The sequence below is a fragment of the Neoarius graeffei genome, chromosome 3, assembly GCF_027579695.1.
Source record: "Neoarius graeffei isolate fNeoGra1 chromosome 3, fNeoGra1.pri, whole genome shotgun sequence".
Classification (NCBI taxonomy): Eukaryota; Metazoa; Chordata; class Actinopteri; order Siluriformes; family Ariidae; genus Neoarius; species Neoarius graeffei.
In genome coordinates this window covers 103,581,037-103,602,916 of record NC_083571.1, presented here as the reverse complement: position 1 = coordinate 103,602,916, position 21,880 = coordinate 103,581,037, and the positions used below count along the sequence as shown (strand labels likewise).

Below are 21,880 nucleotides of genomic sequence, written 5' to 3'. Positions count from 1 at the left end.
AAATCTACGCAACCGGAAAAACACACTTTTTTTTTGGCCTTACTGACCTGCAGAAGAGAAAGGAAAGATCGATGGTGATCACAGAAGAATCCACAGTGAAATCGTTTTTGCTGGGTGCTGGTTACGACGAGAAACCCGTAAGAAAATACAAAACGCTTCACGCATGAGAACACAAGCAAGGAATTCACTCAGTCAGTCAAGTAAATACTGTAAACGCAGCAGAACGGTCACATTTATTTTTTTAAGTTGAAGTCGATTTGGATTTCCTTCACTCTGATTTTCCTCGAGCTCGTACACTCCCAGATTACGACGGTCTTTGGGAGGAAGCTGTTAGGACGACAGGGTCAAATACTACATTCACTCTGCCTACATGAACACTAAAAGAGGAAGGACACGTGAGCTTACACTGCATCATTTGCGCTTTGTTTTGAGAGTTGATCCTTCAGTAAAGTCGTCCTTTCAGTTCTTTGACTTGTCCTTGTTTTTCGCACCTTTTTATGACTAAACACAAAGACTGAGGGGTTGTGGGCTTCATGACTGGGATCACTGCGTGTTGTCTTTCGGTGTAAAATTGACGGCGAATTCTGTCGAATCCGCGCGTTTCGATTCTTAGCCTCTCTTTAGGTATTCTATAAAACTATACAATCAGGAAAAGTCGTTTCCCCACGCCCATGTGAATTCGGAGAAATGACAGGTTATCTGACTTAGTAAACAAACATGGCGCCTGGTTAACCCCCAAGGCGCAAAGCATTATGGGTGAAAGTAGCCAATACCATGTTAACATCTGCTTACCCCTAAAAGTGAAGAGAGACAAAAATCACATTTAATTCCAGTTACACTGAAAGAAACCGCCACGGTTTATAAACTAAACTATGAGAATTAAATAGTCTCCGTCTCATCACCCAAGGCCATTATTAAAAAATGTTCTGTTTCCGGTCCACCGGCCGGGTGAGTGCCGTTTGTGCGGTTGAAACTTTTTTTTTTTTTTTAAACGCCGGTTTTTTGACATTTTTTTCGGGTTCGTAAATCTAAAATCGAACTTGACATTTCCGCATTCCCAGGGCTTTCCACTAAGGCTCATACTAGCCAGCCATGACAAATAAGTAGCCAGCCGAGGGGGGGTAAACACAAAAACTCCTGTGCACGCAGTTCCCAGGATTAAATGTATTTTCCACAGGCCATTTATTTATTCACTTTACTCAAATACAAAGTAAAATGGCAGTAAATCTTTTCTTTTCTTGCGTATTGCATCATGAGGCGTTCCTGGCTTGTAAATCTCTTATTTTCGGTGCATGACACATTCACGCAGCTGAGCATGCTATGAATTAACAACGACAAAGGTCTGCAGTGGCGGCTACACAAACACTCAGCGAACATTTCTCCATTTGTGTATGAAAATACACTCCAACCACTCAGTTTGGGTTCATTTACAACCAACGGTGTCTTTTGATGCCAGCACGTAATTGAACGAGAGAAGACTGGTTTACCGGAGACAAAATAAGTGTTATCTCTGCTTCTGTTCCCTCCGACAGCCCCGACACGCTACTGCCTCCGCCGAGTGCGCACACACACCCCGCATGTCGGGGCTGCGGATGAGTTACTCTCCCTTGATCAACGAAGTCGGCGGGGAATTTGTGGTTATTATCGGTACAAACAGCGCGAATCACAACTTAAATGCGTGCGGTTCAGTTTGACATTATTGTCAGTCCGTTAAATAAACATTTAATTTTCGTCGGCTGTATGGCCGGCAGCCGGCGCTTGTGGAAAGCCCTGCATTCTGCGCAGAATATAGAACTGAATCAGCTCTGCACATGCGCCGTGCGGCACAAAAAAAACGGCAGCCACCATGAAGGAAGGAGATCCGGAGTTTTCAAACATTTGCTTAAGTGTGAAATCGCAAAATGGTATTCTAGCGAACAACAAAATAGTAAAGATTCAGAAAAACAAATCATTCAGTGATCATTTTAATAGTGTAATTTCATCCGAACTAGGCCTAACGCTCGGTTTAGAACTACAAAAAGTCCGTGTGTCGGACATTTTAAGTACCTTTGTAAGAGTTTTGCAAATGTTGCAGTCAGCATTTTAAACGCTAACAAAGTTTTTGTACAAGTTTCAGTTGATTAAACCGTCATATATTTTATTAAATGTCTGCTTTTATAATAAAAAAGTACTGAAAGAAAAAGCAAACACAGCATTGAGATTTCTTATCCATCTATATATTTAAAAAAAAAAATCCCTCCCGACTGAAAATTTTTTTACTCACCCGGTGGACAGGAAATGGATTTTTTTTTAAGGATGGCCCTAAGTAAATGTCACTCCAAGCATTTAACCAGCTGGAGCCTTTTAATTTCTTGCCTGAATTAATATCTGGTTACACTCAGGGCTTTAAACCAGAATTTTTTTCCTATTGGTTCGTTCCGAACAGAAACGGAATTTTAACGTTTCCGGTTTTGGGTTCCACCATTAAATAGACGTTCCCGAACCGGTTAGAACAAAAAAATTTCGTTCCCGGAACGGTTAATTACGTTCCCTGTCAGCTGTTTAACAAATGGCTATAAAATTATGTCTCGGTCTCATCCGGCTTAAGCCAAATGTAGGCTAATTCTATTACAACCTTCATTAAATAAGACAAGAAATAATTCAAAACAATTATTTCAAATGTTGGCGATTTGGATTCTCAGTATGTCTTCCCATCTACACAAACAGAAAAAGTGCCAAAAATGAAAGATAATTCGTTTAGTGCGTTACCAAAGGCTAGTCAGGCCCTATACAGGGCTTTCCACAAGCGCCGGCTGCCGGCCATACAGCCGGCACACAATTAAGTCCAGCCGGCTACTTTAATGACTATTATTTTTGTAGCCCACAGGTTCTAAATATTAATTTTCGATTTTAATAAAATTAAATGTTTATCTAACGGACTGACAATGTCAAACTGAACCGCACTCATTTAAGTTGTGATTCGCACTGTTTGTACCGATAATGACCACAAATTCCCAGCAGACTTCGCTGATCCGCGGCCCCGACATGCGGTGCGCGCGCGTGCGCACTCGGCGGAGTTTATTTTGTGTTTAACACCCCCCCCCCTCAGCTGGCTACTTATTTGTCATGGCTGGCTAGTATGAGCCTTAGTGGAAAGCCCTGTATGCATTGATAGGCTAACAGAGGTTAACGTCATTTAATGTTCGCGAGCCTCTCATTAACGTGGACAAATATATTGATATCGTGTTTGAAATTGACGTTTTTGAATAACGATAGACTGCAATATTTACCTCTTATTTAAGATGTGGAGACGTGATAGTAGTCCACCCTCCCGCTCTCTCCATTCAGTCAGCGAACGTCACACAGGAAGTGAACCCCAGCAGGTCATAGAAACTTGCGCAGGAGAAGAATGACTTTTTTATTTGTAGGCTACGGAAACTTTGAGGAACGAAATAAAAACCGGTATTAACCGGTTACCATTATTTTTAATAAGCGTTTCTGTTCCGGAACATAAAAAATAATACAGTTTCTGGTTTCGTTTCTGTTCCATGTGAAATAGAAAAAAGTTCCCGGTTTTCGTTTTCGTTCCTTGAACCGGTTCAAAGCCCTGGTTACACTACAATCAGTGGGGAAAGAAGCGCCGATGATTCAGTCAGTCACTTCTGTTCTGTCTTCTTATTCGGTCATTCAAACACTTAAAACTTTGTCCATTGTCATATGCACAGTGTGCGCTTGGACACTTTGCTGTTTTGATGTGACCATGCAAGAGCGTTACAGACGTGTTATTTAACCTTTGCATGAACGCATCTTGGTTTCTTTCCAGCCTTCTAACATGTAGTAACTCGCACACCCAGCATGCACTGTACATTCTGCCAAGTTTTAACAGTTTGGGTGGCCTTCAAATTACAGCGTACCACAAATTCTACGTGACGCGCCAAGTAGACATTGCAAGAGTTCTGTGCGGCTCCACCCTGCCCTGCAGCACCCACTTTTGAAACCGGGCCTTATAAAGGAAGGTAGTTCATCAGTCAGTCAGTCAGTCGCTGGGTTAAAAAGTGGATTATTCACCAATTAACCATCAACTTGATAACATTCCAGCTTTGTACAGTTACAGGAGAAAACAAGAAAGGGAGTCCTGATCGCTGGGGACCTCAGACTTGTGCTCATTTTCTACTTTCCCCTGCGCTAACCTCAGTTGACTTGCCTCATGAAGGTTTAGTAATCAGTCGAGAAGGTGATTCAGATGTGTAGGATTACAAAAAACAGACAGCATGTGGTCACCAGGAGCTGCGCTGAGGACCAGCGGCATACTGTACGTTACCTTTGTTTGATGTTTCTTGAAGAGAGAGAGGCCTTTCACAGAGCACTAATAACACTTTTCTGTGAATAACGTTTCAGAGCGTCTAAAATACATTATTTGTACTTGTTGTGACTAATTGGCTAATGATAGTTATTTAAAAAAAAAAAACCTGACACTAGTGTGTTAAAATCAAGATCTGAACTGTGGTTGACCCACAGATAGACCTGGATTTAAATACACAAATCATGGCAGTGGCGGCTCGGTGGTGAAAATTTTGTACTCGGAACTGAAAGGTTAGGAGGAGTTCAAGTCCCAGGACTGATCCTGCTGCTGCCCTTGGGCAAGACTCAACCCTCAACTGCTCAGCTACAAAAAGTACAGCGAGAACCCCAGTAGGCCTATAAAGATCCTTGTAAGATCCTTGATCTCAGGGATTCTCAAACTCTTCACACCTAGGGACCCTTTTAACTCTAAGGTGGGGTTTACATTAGACCGTATCAACGGATCATCAGATTAACGTTTTTAAAACGATTAGCGTGCACACAGCAACGCCAATACACGGATACGCTCGGCTCCGCAGGCATCCTGCGCTCCAAATCACTCCACCCTGAACAGCGAGTGCCCTCTGGAGGGTGCGCGCTCCGGCCCTGCGCAGCTCACAGAGCGCGCGAGTGAAGTGCACGAGCAGTGATTCGGGACTGAGCCGCTGTGTGTGTGATCCTAGTGCATATCGGGCATGCGCGTCACTTACCACTTGCAAGTGGAAGGATGGCAAGCCTAAAGACAATCATAACTACACAATGGGCAGTATTTGCATCAGTATTTGCAGTATTTTCATACTTTTATACTCTTTAATGAAAGGTGATACAAGGCGGAAGTCCGCGCCGTTTTTCAGCAGTCGCGTCACATGACCAACGCCAGCGAATCAGGGAGGTGGATGTCACAGTGACGTTGTCCAATGACGACGCCAGCTAGAGCTCAGCACAGCGTATCCGCGTATTCTCAATGTTTACACAGCACCGGACCAGACACGATCTGGATTGAATACGTGGACCCTGGCGGATTCCCGTTTCCCGGCGGTTTAATGTAAACGGACAGTGCATCCGCGAAGAAAACGAGACAGATACGGTCTAATGTAAACTTGGCCTAAATAAACAAGATCTACTGCTCACTTACATACCCCCGCTCTCGCTTATATCAGAATGCAAGCAATCGAAGGAATACGACACTTATGAATGTTGACTTCAACAAATAATTAACCCTGAAAGTAGTAAGTAAAGAGCAGCATAGGTCGCGTTAACCGACAATTGTCTGTCATTGACGGATTTTTTTTTAGCTATGACGGAAAAATCTGAAGGCCGTCGGTCATTTTGACGGATGTTTACCGTTACCATTACCAATAACAATAATAGCCTAATAATAACAATAATAAAACATAATAAAACACACAATTGAAATGATTGGCAAGTTGTGGCAGAGTTTTCTTACATGCAGTATACATAGTCTTCACTGCCGTCACTTTCAATCTGAGCCGACGTTGCGGCAGTCTTGATGTTCAGTGCATAGGCTGCTCATGTATACACTGTAGGCACTGCGCAAGGCTGTTCCCCCCATCGCGCTCCTGACCGCACTCTGACTTTTCTACCACTAGCACAGTGAGATGGATTAATGTTTCCCTTCTCTGCAGAAGACACGTCATTTTTGCTATTAAAAAAAGAGATGCATTGGGTTGTTTGTGTCGTTTCCCTGCCTGTACGTCTTAATGCAATAGCGCTCGTTTAGGCTAGTTGTTTTCTTGTTTTTAAAATGAAACAAATGTCGATTTATTGTATTCTTCCCCAGCAAGCTTAGGAACATCACTGCTCGAATATCTGCTAAACTATCATTTTAATGAGAGCACGGGTAGACAAACTAACATTCAAACATAACTTCGTTTTATTTAAGACCTTCCGTGTCAGCCCACTACGGGTCACCGCGGGGTGCAGCTGCACCACTGGTGCAGAAAGACCGCATGCTGCAGGATTTCCTCTCTATGAATAGAGTACTAGCAGGGTCGGGAAATCCAACTTTCAGAGGCTCTTGCCGGCTTCTGATCATTTCCCTGGGAGAAATGTTTCCCGACTTCAGAACTTTGGCTGAAGTGGCGCTGGTTATTCCAGTCTCCAGTGTCGCAGCAGAGCGCGGGTTCAGCCTTCAGAATAAAATTAAAACGTCAATGAGAAGTCGTCTGTCCGAGGCAAAGACGCAACATTTAATGACAGTTGCCTCGGCAGCAGTCTCCGTTGACGACTTTGATTATGCACAAGCGAGCTCCCAATTTAAATCCATGCGGGCCAGAAGGAAGGTTTGAGCTCTCGCAAACAGGTCAAATTAGATTGTCACTTAAATCGTTGTAGTGGACTGTTCATATTTTAACTGCAATTGTCTTGCTACGTTGTAAAATAACATTGTTCATGCGGTATGCCCGTTAAGGCACAACAGCCGCAATGTTTTTAGCGGAGGGAAAATGGGTTCACAAGTGACCGAACGTCAGAATCTCTGTTCATCTCTTTGCATCATAAATACATAAATAAATGATTAAATAATACAAGCTTGTTCTGTGAATTAATTTTTAAATGAAAATGAGTCCATGAAAACACAAGTTATTAAATATATAGCGGGCGGCACGGTGGTGTAGTGGTTAGCGCTGTCGCCTCACAGCAAGAAGGTCCTGGGTTCGAGCCCCGGGGCCGGCGAGGGCCTTTCTGTGCGGAGTTTGCATGTTCTCCCCGTGTCTGCGTGGGTTTCCTCCGGGTGCTCCGGTTTCCCCCACAGTCCAAAGACATGCAGGTTAGGTTAACTGGTGACTCTAAATTGACCGTAGGTGTGAATGTGAGTGTGAATGGTTGTCTGTGTCTATGTGTCAGCCCTGTGATGACCTGGCGACTTGTCCAGGGTGTACCCCGCCTCTCGCCCATAGTCAGCTGGGATAGGCTCCAGCTTGCCTGTGACCCTGTAGAAGGATAAAGCGGCTAGAGATAATGAGATGAGATGAATGAGATAATAATGGACAATGACGGAATTTTTACGACCCTGTCCGTCAAAATGACGGACAATGAAAAAGTCTAACGTAACCACTGGTAAACACATTCAGTCGGTAAACAGGAAGTCGATGTGCGACAGACCTGAAAACAGGACGCATGGTATAGAACACCAAGTTGAAGCTTGGTACCAAATATTAAGTAAGGCCAAACAAAATAATATGTATGTGTTTCCGGTTACCCGACCGACCCTGTAAAAACACTGCGACCCTTCAACTGTTTATAACCACGATAAACTATTTCTCACGCCCGACCCTACCTGCTTCGCAGCCACCTGGCGAGTCAAACGAGAACCGCTAGGGCGTGTCATATAAACCACTCGGTATTTGCCGAAAGACACGAGGCCCGTCAGGAGTAAACTGACAACCAACATGCACCTCCCTCTACCCCAGCCCTTTCAAACCAGCACGGGCACGGCCTGGTAGGACGGTGCCTCGGCCAGTCATTCGCCACCGTGCAAGCGCTGCTCAGAGACTTAGGCCGAATCCCATTTCACCCCTTGGACCAACCCCTTGGCCCTTCCCCTCCATTTTGCGCGTTCACGTGAAGGGGTAGGGGTATCCCAATCCCAGTTAACACGGAGGGGTAGGGGAAGGGGTAGGGCTTCTGTACCCCTCCAAACGGAGATTTTCCTGGAGCTGACTCCGAACGAAGGGGGTTGAGTGATTTCCCACAATGCCATGCGGATTTCAGCGAGATTTCATGCGGATTTCAGAAAGATGGCGGTTCCCGCGGCGAAAGATTGTCATAAATGTGTTTTCTCCATTATTTACGTGTTTTAAGTTGTTATCCAGAGGAAACACGCCGCTTGATTCGCTTTCGAGCTGAGAATGAGCAGCAATTTCTGAAATCCAAGCTGCTGCTAAAAAGCTTTGGGAGTGAGTATTGTTTTCGGTTGCTTGACTGCGTACGTTTTGTTCTGTTATTCTCGCTTTTATTGTTTACATGAGTGTTCTGACACCTCATTCTGTCGGATGTGGTGCACGAAGCGCCAAAGATATCCCATTCAGTGGTGTTAGTTAACAAATCACACCCTGCCAGCAGAGATTTCTGGTTCTGCCTCTGGCTCTGACTGTAGCGGCTGGTCGCAGCCAATGACGCATTTGGTCGCGTTTTGCTAACGTAAACGCTGACGGAGGTACGCGATGACGTATGCGATCGTTGAAGGGCTATCCCAATACGTAGGGGTTGAATTTCAAGCCCTATCCCTTGTAGCTCAGTTTCAAGGGGAAGGGCCAAGGGGAAAGGGGAGGGGAAGGGGGAGGGGTAGGGGTAGAAATTAGAATTGGGCCTTAAGTTTTGATTTGATCCATGGCTCCGGCCCACCTTTAAACGTTTATAACTCGGACACCGAAGGTCGCAGCAAAGCCAAATTTCGTAGGCGTTTCTAGACGGGTCACCGTTAGATGCAATCGAATACATAGCTGAACAATGCTGTGTATTCTTGCTAGTGTTACAATGATGATTATCTTAGATTTTTAAGTAGAAAAACTGGCCACCCTTGTGTTCATGCTTCGAAGGGTCGGATGTAAATGAGCGCTTGAACATGTGCAGTATATTTCATCGATTATATAAAATGGAGGTTCGCCTCGGAACAAAAAGCGACACAGTGGACAGAAATGTTTGCTTGTCAAATCAGCCTATTGCAATGCAAAAGATCTCATTATCTCATCTCATTATCTGTAGCCGCTTTATCCTGTTCTACAGGGTCGCAGGCAAGCTGGAGCCTATCCCAGCTGACTACGGGCGAAAGGCGGGGTACACCCTGGACAAGTCGCCAGGTCATCACAGGGCCGACACATAGACACAGACAACCATTCACACTCACATTCACACCTACGGTCAATTTAGAGTCACCAGTTAACCTAACCTGCATGTCTTTGCACTGTGGGGGAAACCGGAGCACCCGGAGGAAACCCACGCGGACACGGGGAGAACATGCAAACTCCGCACAGAAAGGCCCTCGCCGGCCCCGGGGCTCGAACCCAGAACCTTCTTGCTGTGAGGCAACAGCGCTAACCACTACACCACCGTGCCGCCAATGCAAAAGATATTCACAACAATTAAAATTATTTCCAAATGAAGAACTATAGAGTAACTACAACATTGTTTCCCTACAACAAAATCACACAGTTCTGACATTCTGGGATCAGTTGCAAACGTTTAACGAGTATTTTGCAAAAAAAGTTTTCAAAGGAAACTTCTCACTTTTTCCTGCCTACCCTAGAAAATTTGTCATAAACTTTTGGGATAAACAAATTTTTTTCCCCCCATCTACCTACCCTATTTCGAAAACCCAGGAAACACATATTTTGTTTGGCCTAATTGTGAACTGTAGTTGTGGAAAAATTTGTTACGAAAATTTTGAAAATCCACGCTAGATGTTTTGTAAATACATTAAGTTGGTAAACAGGAAGTTGATGTGGGACAGACCTGAAAATGGTAAACACGGTATAGAACCCCAAGCTGAAGCTCGGTACCAAATATCAAGCAGCTGTGAGTTGTAGTTGCTGAAAAAATTGTTACGAAAATTTTGTAAATCCACGCTAGATGTTTCGTACATACATTCAGTCGGTAAGCAGGAAGTCGATGTGCGACAGACCCGAAAACAGTATACGTGGTACAGACCCCCAAGCTGAAGTTTGGTACCAAGCGGCTGTGATTTGTGGTTGCTGAGAAAAAGGGTGGTTTGGGTGGACGGACAGAGGTGCGGGGGTATAACTAAAAGGGCGCATGGTAGTGTGCATACCGCCGCCAAACCACATATTAGAACATTCTCTCAAAAAATAAAATAAAATATTCCTGGATCCACATAATATCCAGATTTGCATCAACATCTAAAATCACTTGTTCCTTGGCCTATGGCTCACCTTTCCTCAAATTTTCATCAAAATCCATTCACTACTTTTTGACCAATGTTGGGGACAGGCAAATAAACAAATGGAGGCGAAAACATAACCTCCAACAAAGCTGGTGGAGGTAAAAATCCCTGATTTCAGGAACAGAGTCAAAACATAGGTGGGTTGCATCTGACATCACATCCGCCTCATTACATATACAAGACATGAAGTGGTGGTCAGCTAAGCTCACTGTTCACAAAGCGTTACCATCACTGCAGCGCTATAGCCTAGGTCACAACCGGACGTACGATTTTTTGGCATTTCCCCAAATGGCCGGGGTTTTTTTGTTCGTGGAGAAAGACGCACGTTGGCCGTAAGTTTGTCTTGCAACCTGAAAAAAACGTAAGCGCCCGTAGAGTTTGTTTGACATGACAAAGAACCTCTGCGGCCGGTCTGCGGCCAGTCTACGGCTTGAAAATCAGCACGTCACACACACGCCCTCCGTGCGTTTCTTTGCACGTAGACCGGCCATAGGAGCACGTACAGCCGGTTGTGACCGAGGCTTTTGCTAGTCGTTAAAATGCCCTACGCTTGCGTTATTTTGGGAAACTGAAAAATTTCTTCCAGGGTCTCTGTGAAGTGATAAAGGGTGAAAGAGCAAACGATTTTACCGAAAGGCGCCAAGAAAGGTGGCTCTTGAACTTTTCGCTGCGATGGAAAGGAGCTGAGTCGAAGAACGCGCGAGTTTGCAGTCATCATATCATGAAAGGTTTGCAAACTCCTCGGATTTATTTCGTTTGGATTCACAAGTCACTTTTCTCACCATTTTCCATTATTTCGTGATGTTTGGAAATTCAGGAGACGCTCAAGTCCTCAGATGTGTTTTTGTTTACTGTTTGATCTTAGGCGCCGTATTGTAAACTATGTTTTCACTTGGTTTACCAGGATGTCCTAACAATGTTTACAAGGACGATGATGTAACATTGGGCTTCTACACTGAACTAGATAGATAAGATCATTGAGACGATCCACGTAAACACAAAAGCAGAGCTCGAGAGTTAACAGTGTGAAACTGGTTCCCCGGCTACGCAGTTACAGTGAGCCGCGATGATGTCTCCGTCCTGTTTCACCAATACTGAGGTCTTTAAAGGGGGTTCTGTGGACCTTTGTGAGAATGATTTACCTGGAAGAAAAGAGCAGGGAGGATTGAGAATCGAACAGCTGTGATTTGTTTACACCCGATACTAAAACTTGTAGCGTCCTAGCAACCATCGCAAAGACACACATAAAAAGCCCAAAATGTGCCTACTTCCTCGGGTAGAAATGATACAGAATTTATCTTGTGTCCTGATCCTCAGATCTTTAACCCAGGCACATATAAAAAGTTGTACTCCTCCATGCTCTTCGAGGTTTTCATCTGTGTCCGTACAGATAGTTTTCACATGACGTCACAGAGTCGGGGATTCCCTAGTGGCGGCCATCTTGCGGGTCAAGCTTACCGTACGGGTGACTGAGCACACATTGTAACGCACGAGTACAAAGTCTTCAAAAGAACCCAAGCAGGCTATTTAAAGCTAGCAATGGTGCACACCTGTTGTATTCACGGCTGTCGTAATAGGTCAGATGATGAAGTCAAGCAGAGCTTTCATGGAATTCCCACTGTACGGGAGCACGAAGGCGAGCAAACAAAGAAACTCAGCATACAAAGGAGAAATCTATGGCTTGCGAAAATCAACCGCAAGTATTATCAGCCTTCCAAACACAGCAAAGTCTGCTCCAATCATTTTATAAGTGGTCAGTTGTTTAAATAAACAATCGTGTTTAAGTTTGTTTTTGGAAACCAAAACATCATGTGAACAATCTCTGGAGAATGCCTAACTGGAACCGCTGAGTGTACGTTTACATTGTAATGTACACTTAATATCGCTCGTTTGTCACGTTTCTATTTGAAACTTGTCACTTCACTCACGCAAGGGTCGTTTTTGAAAAACATTTTAGGTCTATTCTGTATGATTTGATGTGTGTTTGGGATGCAAACAGCGCGCCTTTTGGCGGATGCCGCCTGAATCGCGCAGATCCAATTTTTTTTTTTTAGAGGGGGGTTTCACTAGCTCTTTAGAGGGGGGTTTCACTAGGGTTTTCAGAGATGGTTTCACTAGATCTTTGCATAACCACCATCGCCACCACTTCATCCACCGGAAGTAAACTCACAAACAAAGGTCACGTGACTGAATACAACCTATTCACAAATATTAAGGCCATTATTTACATAACTACGTTAATATTTTGCCTATATACTGGCATATTTAAATTACAAACTCTGGTTTTCTGTTAACAGTCACTACGATCTCCCGTTACGTTTTTACATCCAGGAGACACAGCTGACGTCAGAGTGGCGTGTCTCGCTCCGGGGTCTACTGCATTGTCCAAACTTGTGTGGTTTTCTGCTGTAATTCACATTTATAAAGTCATCTTTAAGAGATTTTGTACCAATTCATTAAGTCAACCTGCTTTTGGCTCACATCTAAGTGAATCCCAAAAAGAGTCAATTCACTGATACCAAGCACTGAAAACTACTCGTCAACCTCAAAGCTTTGGAGTCGATGCCACACAAGGACAAGAGTGCTCTGAGAAACTCTGCCATAACTCTGGTAAAATACGACTGAAGTGAGCGAAATTGCAATACGCGCATTACTGCATATAACAAAGAATCCTGCCAAGTTTCATGAAATTCCTCCAAAAATTGCGAGAGGAGTTGATTTCAGAAGGTGAGTACCCTTCCCGGGATGGACAGACATCGCTACGACATAATCCCTCTTCAGGCCTTTCGGCCAGCGGGGGATAATAAAAATTGTGCGGGAAGTTGATTTCAGAAAGCAAGCGCATCTTGATGAAATTACCAAAAGTACAAGTTTGTTAATAATCAAGGGTATAACGCTGGTAAAATTTACCCAAATTGAACAAAATTTCAGTGTGTGTATAACTGTCCTATAACAAAGCCTTTTGCCAAGTTTGGTGAAATTCCTCCACAAATTGTCAGAGGAGTTGATTTCAGAAGAACGTACACCCTCATGAAATTGTCAAAGTACAAGTTATTTATCAAGCATCAAAACTCTGGTCAAATTTTCATAAACGAAATTAAATCGCAGTATGCGTATTACCGTCATATAACAAGGTCTTTTGCCAAGCTTCGAGAAATTCGTCCAAAAATTGTGAGAGGAGTTGATGTCAGAAGGCGAGCACACCTTCAGGAAATTGTCAAAGTACAAGGTTGTTAATCAAGGGCTGTAACTCTGGTAAAATGCGACCGAATTGAACAAAAATAATATGCGGAGTACCGACATATAACAATGCCTTTTACCAAGTTTGGTGAAATTCCTCCACAAATTGTGAGCGGAGTTGATTTCAGAAGGAAAAAACACTCATGAAATTGTCAAAGTATAATTTTGTTAATCAACGGCTGTAACTCTGGTAAAATGTGACCGAATTGAACAAAATTACAATATGCGTATTACCGACATAGAACAAAGAATCCTGCCAAGTTTCGTGAAATTCCTCCAAAAATAGTGAGAGGAGTTGATTTCAGAAGGTCAGCACCTTTCGAGTGAGGGACAGGATGGGACGGACATCGGCACAACATAATCCCCCTTTGGGCCTTTCGGCCAGCGGGGGATAACAATAGGGGTGTTCACACGGTAACTTTTACTCCGGTGTAGCACCGGGGCTGCCCTGGTAGAGCGTTCACATGGTACAAAGTTATACCGGTGTAGCCCCTGAAAGCTGCTTAAACCGGTGCAAATCTAACCCTGCTCGGGAGGTGGTTTAAGAAATTTACTCCGGAGTAAATGCTAGTTTGCGGGGCAGCACCGATATAAAACGGGACGTCTGAACGCTACAGGGGTAGACTCGCTACGCGTGAGGGGAGTTGATTACATATGGGTATTGCATAATTTGCATCCTGGTATTTTGCGCTTCCAAAACGGCGAATACCAACAACAGAACTGCGTGTCTTCCAGTGTTGCCAGATTGGGCGGTTTTAAGTGCATTTTGGCGGATTTGAACATATTTTGGGCTGAAAAACGTCAGCAGTATCTGGCAACACTGGTGTCTTCATCCACGTTGTCTTCCCGGCGCTTGGTGATGCCATGACAACCGGGAAAAGGAAGTACATTTTCACGCATGCGCGTATTTCATTTCCGCATTATTACTATCGTATAGCACGGTCGCAAAAACTGCCGCGTGAACGCAAGTGGGGCTGCACCGGTGCTGACACGCTTCTCTCTAGTAAGCAGGTTTGTGACGTGTGAACGCTCCACAAAATTTACACCGGTGTAAGATATATCGCAACAAAATACATCGGTGCAGCATCGATGCAAATATGTGCCGTGTGAACACCCCTAATTATTCATCTTGCACACATACAGCAAGTATCCGAGTGTTTCAGTTAGCCCGACACGCAGTGGATATTTATTTTGCCTTTATTTTAATCTGATGGAATTGAACAAATCGGGGCTTGAAATGCAAGTAAGACATTTGTTAACAGGTATGCAGAACCAGTGAAAAATGTACAGAATGCCATCACGTTATGATCGTGTGTGTCTCATTTGGTTGACAAATACCTGATAATATTCTCATACTGTGACCGATTATCTGATAAACGTCAGTAATTTTGATACATTTTGCGATTAGTGACCAGTTATTCTGGGTTCGAACCACGTGGCCAACTGAGGCCTTTCTGCGTGGAGTTTGGGCGTTCTCTTTGTGCCTGTGTGGGTTTCCTCTGGGTGCTCTGGTTTCCTCCCACAGTCCAAAAACATGTAGGTCAACTGGCTTCTCTAAATAGTCCATAGGTGTAAATGTGAATCGTTGCTCATCTGTTTGTCTGTTAAGGCCAATTTATGCTGACAATGCAGTCCTCGCAGATAGCGTCGCAGATGGCGTCTGCGTAGCCCCCCCCCCCCTTCGCAGACGCTCTGCACGCACCTCCCAAAAATTGTGACCACCGCAGAAGCCTCGCAGACAGCGTCGCAGACAAGAGGGCTCTGATTGGTCCACTCTACATCCGCTGTACACGCACTTCCGCTTCCCTACTTTCCCGGTTTGGTTTGTTTTCACTACCGCCATTTTTAAAAACACGAGTGAAGATGGAGCAGCACGAAGAGCGGTTGATCGAGGAAGTGAGGAAGCACGTACATCTATACGACTCCAGTTCTAGTCATTATAAGTAACCGGCGGATAAACACTCCACTAACCACACCCACCAACTACTCCTAGCGATTTCGCGACTTCATGCCCCCTTGCGTTGTGGCGGTGAATAACATCACACACGCCTATTACTCCCCGCTCAACGATAAATTACAACTATCTGCGAAAAGCTATCTGTGAAAGCCTTGTCGCAAGAGCATGCAGAGGCCCTTGGTCCTGTGATAGATTGGCAACCTGCCCAGCATGTACTCCACCTCTCACCCAAAGTCAGCTGGGATTGGCTCCAGTTTCCCCGGTGATCCTGCTGGCTGGCTGGCTGGCTGGATGGATGGTTATCCAAATACGATGGAGATGTCAATGGATCTTGGTCCCCTCTTACATGCAGAACATTTTAAGCTCCTTCATCCAGAGACTGACATGGTTCAACACATCTCTGTTGACTTGGGAACACGTTTGGCTCATTATCTAGTTGAACTCCATATCTGTGCCCGAGTTTATACTTCCTGAGCGAAGGCAATAAGTGCAGGCGGTAAGTGAGGAATAACAGCAGCCAAGTGTGATACAGCACAACAGAAAGTGGCGTTACTGTTATCAGCGTGGAGTTGATTATTTTCTTATAGCAGCATGTCAAAGTGTTTTATTCCTCTTTTACCACAGCAACTTGTGATTATATTTTCATTTATATTCAACTCATAGTTACATTTAATGTTGCGGAACATCCATGGAACAAGTTATCCCTAACGTTATAGCAGCTATAAACAGTCATTCCTGCACTTTAAAGTGCATATCACGGGTAAATTCAGGAGCAAGAGCAATGTAATTCTATTTTATATTAAACGTCGGTCAAATATCAGTCACATTTTGCGCAATTTTTTTACCTTGCACAATACCAGAAAAATTCAGTTGAAATCGAGCCATTTGAGGCGAATTGGTCTGCTTCTGAAAAAACCTGGCATTTGGATTTCCCAGCAAACATTGATTTTCGTGACGTCGCGTGCGGGACGCCTCCCTCTACATCAGCGCTGGTTTGTTTATGAGAAAACGACCTGGTGGTTTTCTGCAAATTTCTTCAACGTTATCGCGTAATTATTAAAATGGGTAACAGATGTATCGTAGGAGGGTGTAGCAACACCAATCATGATGGGATTAGTACTCATCGTTTCCCAAAAGACCGGACAGTGAGAGAGAAATGGGAGCGCTTGGTCTACACAGGCTGTGCACTGAAACTGTGCAAAGCTGGCGTAGCCTGCTGGCGCTTCCACACGTAACATCACGAATCTGGCTCCAGACTCCCTTGGGATTTTTCCAGATGCGTTTTGTTATTTTATTTTTTTCTGCTGTAGACAGATGACCTTGTGCAAAATTACCCTTCTGGATGAGTGTGTAAAGGGACATTCTTTCATATTTAAAAAAAAAATGAAATTGGTCCAGAATATGCACTTTAAGCTAATAAGACAAAAATTCAGCTTATTAATGAGAAAATAAAGTGGGTATTAAGGTATTAGGCAGAGACCCGTCCACCCGTAAATTTGACGGGCAATTGCCGATTTCAACGGGCAAGTATACACACAGACGGATACTGAAACGGACGATAATGCCGAAAATTTTCGCACATGAATACTCCCACATGTCATCCGATAAATCCAGTTATGTTCCGCCCACACACGGACTGGCCATCGGGAGTAGCGGGAGTTTTCCCGGTGGGCTGGTGGTTCAGTGTGGGCCGGCGGAGAAAAAAAAAAAAAAAAACAGTTGCGCGCTGGCCTTTAATATGATAAGCAATGTTAACAGTTTCTTTAACAAACTGTTAACATTGCTTATTACAGTTGCGCGCTGGCCTTTAATATAAGCAATGTTAACAGTTTGTTAAAGAAACTGTTAACATTGCTTATTATATTAAAGGCCAGTGCGCAACTGTTTTTTTTTTTTCTCCGCTGGCCCACACTGAACCACCGGCCCACTGGGAAAACTCCCGCTACTCCCGATGGCCAGTCCGTGTGTGGTTCCGCCATCATTTACAAATCGTAAGAAACACAGTTTAATACGAAAAATACTGAAAACTTGAAATGAAAAATCAGAATATTTCATCGTTTCCGCCATTTTGGCCCGCACTGAATCTTGTAACATGCGGACTGAATAAATCGCGAATTCTGATTGGTCGAAAATTGCCAAACACCCTGCGTTGTAGTTTCCTCTTTCTTGGCGGGAGAACCGCATTTTTTTTTGCTGACTCACTCTTCTGGATCAAGATGAATCCCAACAAACGCCCCAAATTGAATGTGACAAAAACTGATTCGTTTTTCCACAAAAAGACAGAAAAGGTATGTGTGATACATTGATTAACAAGGGGGGTTCATTGGGGTATGGTAAAATAGAATACTGTTGGTTTTTTTTTTTATTAAATACTGTAACTAGATCAAAAGATTATATACAATTCATTGTTGTTTATTTTCTTTTCACTTTTGTTACCAAATCAAACACCATACATACATCTGATACATTCAGGAGTGAAACTGAAAAAAATACAAAGTAAAAATATGCAATATTTCTGATCAAAAATTACACGCCATTTCACCCTGAAAATGTCCTAGAATGCAGGAAATGAAGTCTAAATTTCAAAAATTTTCTGGGGGGGCATGCCCCCAGACCCCCCTAGAGGGACTTCGCGCCTGCGGCGCTCGTCTTCGCACCTGCGGCGCTTATCAGGATTATATAAAATATTATTTTTGACTGGTAAATTTCTTTTTCTGCCTAAATACCCTAGTGGGTATGGTGGCGGCCCGGCCCGAGATTTACACCCTCTCAGACATAAGGGCCAGAAAGAGTTCACCGGACACTTGGAAGAACATACAGACTCACACGACAGCATAGGATGCTTTGCGGTGAGCTATCGATGAAAATGAGGTGCTTTGCTGGCGATATACAGGCAGGCTAAAAGCTGTGGTCATGCAGCAGATGAACACTTGACCGTCTCGCCTTTACACGCTCGAGCGGCTGTGCTTACCCACAGGACTCATTATGCAAAACACCTGATGCTGATTTGAGCGCAATCAGCACACACAAAGATATAGAGGCTTTGCAAAGTATCATCATCACAGTCACATTTGTTTCGAGCCATGTTCACAACTCTGCTTTCGGTGCCGTTTGTGTAAAATATCACACCTGCTAATAAACACTCTTTCTGCACTTAGATCCGTCTACCGCTGCATGACAGAGTACTTGCAAAGTCTCTATGTAAACAGCATCCTTACATGCGTGTGCTGACTGCACGCAAATCAGCATCAGATGTTTCCCATAATGACTGGGTCCCAAGCACGCGCACAACGCACTCTGAAGGCTCCCCTATGCACTTTAAGTCTCGGCGAAGGTTAGGTTGTGCAGAGCCACAGTGATGAAGCTCCCGCGAACATCAGGGACATAGGTTCGAGACAAACAATTCTCAAGAGGCTCGAAGAAGGCTCCCTGAGCTTTGGGAAACATTCCCAAAACCATCTGCAAGTATTTGCTGCTTAGTTTGCCGACAAAAACATCGCCACCAAGTTTCAATGCACGCATGGAAATTTTTTGCGACGTTTTTGACCACTCACAAGGCGGAGACGCACCAAAAAAACAACTCGCGAAGCTCGGAGAACGTTCGTAGTGTATTGCATGATTGGTGGCAATCCGACCAATTTTATCAAGTATTCGCAAACCCATCACGAACTGTAGTGTGACCAGAGCCTTGGGTTTTCTTTTGTGCATCCTGGAACAGCACACTTGCGCTTTCTCCTTGACATCTCTGCTTGTTCCATCCATGTATCGTTTGCTGAGTAACTTACATAAACTGCTTCATCTCCTTGATTCAGATGGCTACAGGCGGTCACATACTAAGAAGGGGTGGAACCATAAAAAATGGGAGGAGACTATTTTCTTTCTATGGCCATGGGAAGGTAAGTGTCGACTGTGATAGGCCCAGTACGCCCCCAATTCACATCTACATCTTTTATTTAAAAAGCAACAAGAAAAAGCAGGGTTTTTTTTTTTAAATGGTATGTCCTGTTTAATCTTAGATTGTGAAGTGTTTGACATACGGGTTCCTGCAAACGAGTTGTTAGTATAGAAATCAGAGCATGTTTAAGCATATTTGCCAACCCTAACGATTCACGCAGTAGTCTACTGATTCTAGTTCTAAATAATACCACATTACAAAACAATCAGCAAACAAAGCTGAATTTGCTCTTCAGCTATTTTTGGCACATGGGATACAAGTACAGTGGTGCTTGAAAGTTTGTGAACCCTTTAGAATTTTCTTGATTTTTGCATAAATATGACCTAAAACATCATCAGATTTTCACACAAGTCCTAAAAGTAGATAAAGAGAACCCAGTTAAACAAATGAGACAAAAATATTATACTTGGTCATTTATTTATTGAGGAAAATGATCCAATATTACATCTCTGTGAGTGGCAAAAGTATGTGAACCTTTGCTTTCAGTATCTGGTGTGACCCCCTTGTGCAGCAATAACTGCAACTAAACGTTTGCGGTAACTGTTGATCAGTCCTGCACACCGGCTTGGAGGAATTTTAGCCCGTTCCTCCGTACAGAACAGCTTCAACTCTGGGATGTTGGTGGGTTTCCTCACATGAACTGCTCACTTCAGGTCCTTCCACAACATTTTGATTGGATTAAGGTCAGGACTTTGACTTGGCCATTCCAAAAGATTAACTTTATTCTTCTTTAACCATTCTTTGGTAGAACGACTTGTGTGCTTAGGGTCATTGTCTTGCTGCATGACTCACCTTCTCTTGAGATTCAGTTCATGGACAGATGTCCTGACATTTTCCTTTAGAATTCGCTGGTATAATTCAGAATTCATTGTTCCATCAATGATGGCAAGCCGTCCTGGCCCAGATGCAGCAAAACAGGTCCAAACCATGATACTACCACCACCATGTTTCACAGATGGGATAAGGTTCTTATGCTGGAAAGCAGTGTTTTCCTTTCTCCAAACATAACGCTTCTCATTTAAACCAAAAAGTTCTATTTTGGTCTCATCCGTCCACAAAACATTTTTCCAATAGCCTTCTGGCTTGTCCACATGATCTATAGCAAACTGCAGACGAGCAGCAATGTTCTTTTTGGAGAGCAGTGGCTTTCTCCTTGTAACCCTGCCATGCACACCATTGTTGTTCAGTGTTCTCCTGATGGTGGACTCATGAACATTAACATTAGCCAATGTCAGAGAGACCTTCGGTTGCCTAGAAGTCATCCTGGGGTCCTTTGTGACCTCGCCGACTATTACACGCCTTGCTCTTGGAGTGATCTTTGTTAGTCGACCACTCCTGGGGAGGGTAACAATGGTCTTGAATTTCCTCCATTTCGACACACTGTGGATTGGTGGAGTCCAAACTCTTTAGAGATGGTTTTGTAACCTTTTCCAGCCTGATCAGCATCAACAACGCTTTTTCTGAGGTCCTCAGAAATCTCCTTTGTTCATGCTATGATACACTTCCACAAACATGTGTTGTGAAGATCAGACTTTGATAGATCCCTGTTCTTTAAATAAAACAGGGTGCCCACTCACACCTGATTGTCATCCCATTGATTGAAAACACCTGACTCTAATTTCACCTTCAAATTAACTGCTAATCCTAGAGGTTCACATACTTTCGCCACTCACAGATATGTAATATTGGATCATTTTCCTCAATAAATAAATGACCAAGTATAATATTTTTGTCTCATTTGTTTAACTGGGTTCTCTTTATCTACTTTTAGGACTTGTGTGAAAATCTGATGATGTTTTAGGTCATATTTATGCAGAAATATAGAAAATTCTAAAGGGTTCACAAACTTTCAAGCACCACTGTAACCATGGTAATGTAATGATGTCTTCAGTGTTAGAAGACTGAGCCTCCTGTTCATACACAATAAATTATTCCAGAAAAGTGAGCTGAGGCGCCGCTGATAACGACGTCAAATTGGTTCAGTTGTTGTCGCGCAAAACTCCGCTAGCAAGCTAAAAACACTTAGCCAACAAGCTAGCATTTTAAACTACCAGATAGGAGACATTTGTCAGGGCCGCGTTGAGGAAAACCAGGTCTGTTATAACTCTCTGACATTCCTACTACAGCGTCGAGGACATTTTATAAAACAATACATCATTACTCACGGAATTCTCGACTAATCTTCTCAACTATTAGCAGCTCCCTTTTGTTTTTGCACTAACAGCACTTCCGGGTCACGCGGTCTTTAGCTCCTCCCCATCTTGAGCTTCTTTTATGGACACGCCCACACACACACATTAAACACGAGTTTCTGTTTTTTATAATTAAATTTTTATTTCTTTTTCAATAATAAACTTATAAATGTCACCATAAAATTCTTTATGTAAAAGTAAATTGTTTATATTAATTTCTATTAATATAGAAATTTCTATTAATTGGTAGTTCTAAATTGACCGTACAGTGATGCTTGAAAGTTTGCGAACCCTTT

General features: G+C 43.5%; 1 protein-coding gene across 2 annotated transcripts in view; it reads right to left on the bottom strand.

Moving 5' to 3' along the window:
* exoc2 (exocyst complex component 2) overlaps window positions 1-21,645 on the bottom strand; it is a 143,640-nt gene extending 121,995 nt beyond the window's left edge. Inside the window, exon 1 of one of the 2 annotated variants that reach the window (XM_060917805.1) lies at window positions 21,558-21,645. The gene's annotated coding sequence lies outside the window, so the exon portion shown is untranslated. Of the gene's footprint in view, window positions 1-15,665; window positions 15,846-21,557 lie in introns of those variants that run through there. The other variant, XM_060917806.1, reaches the window with a different exon arrangement.
* Between the last annotated feature and the right edge of the window lie 235 nt (window positions 21,646-21,880).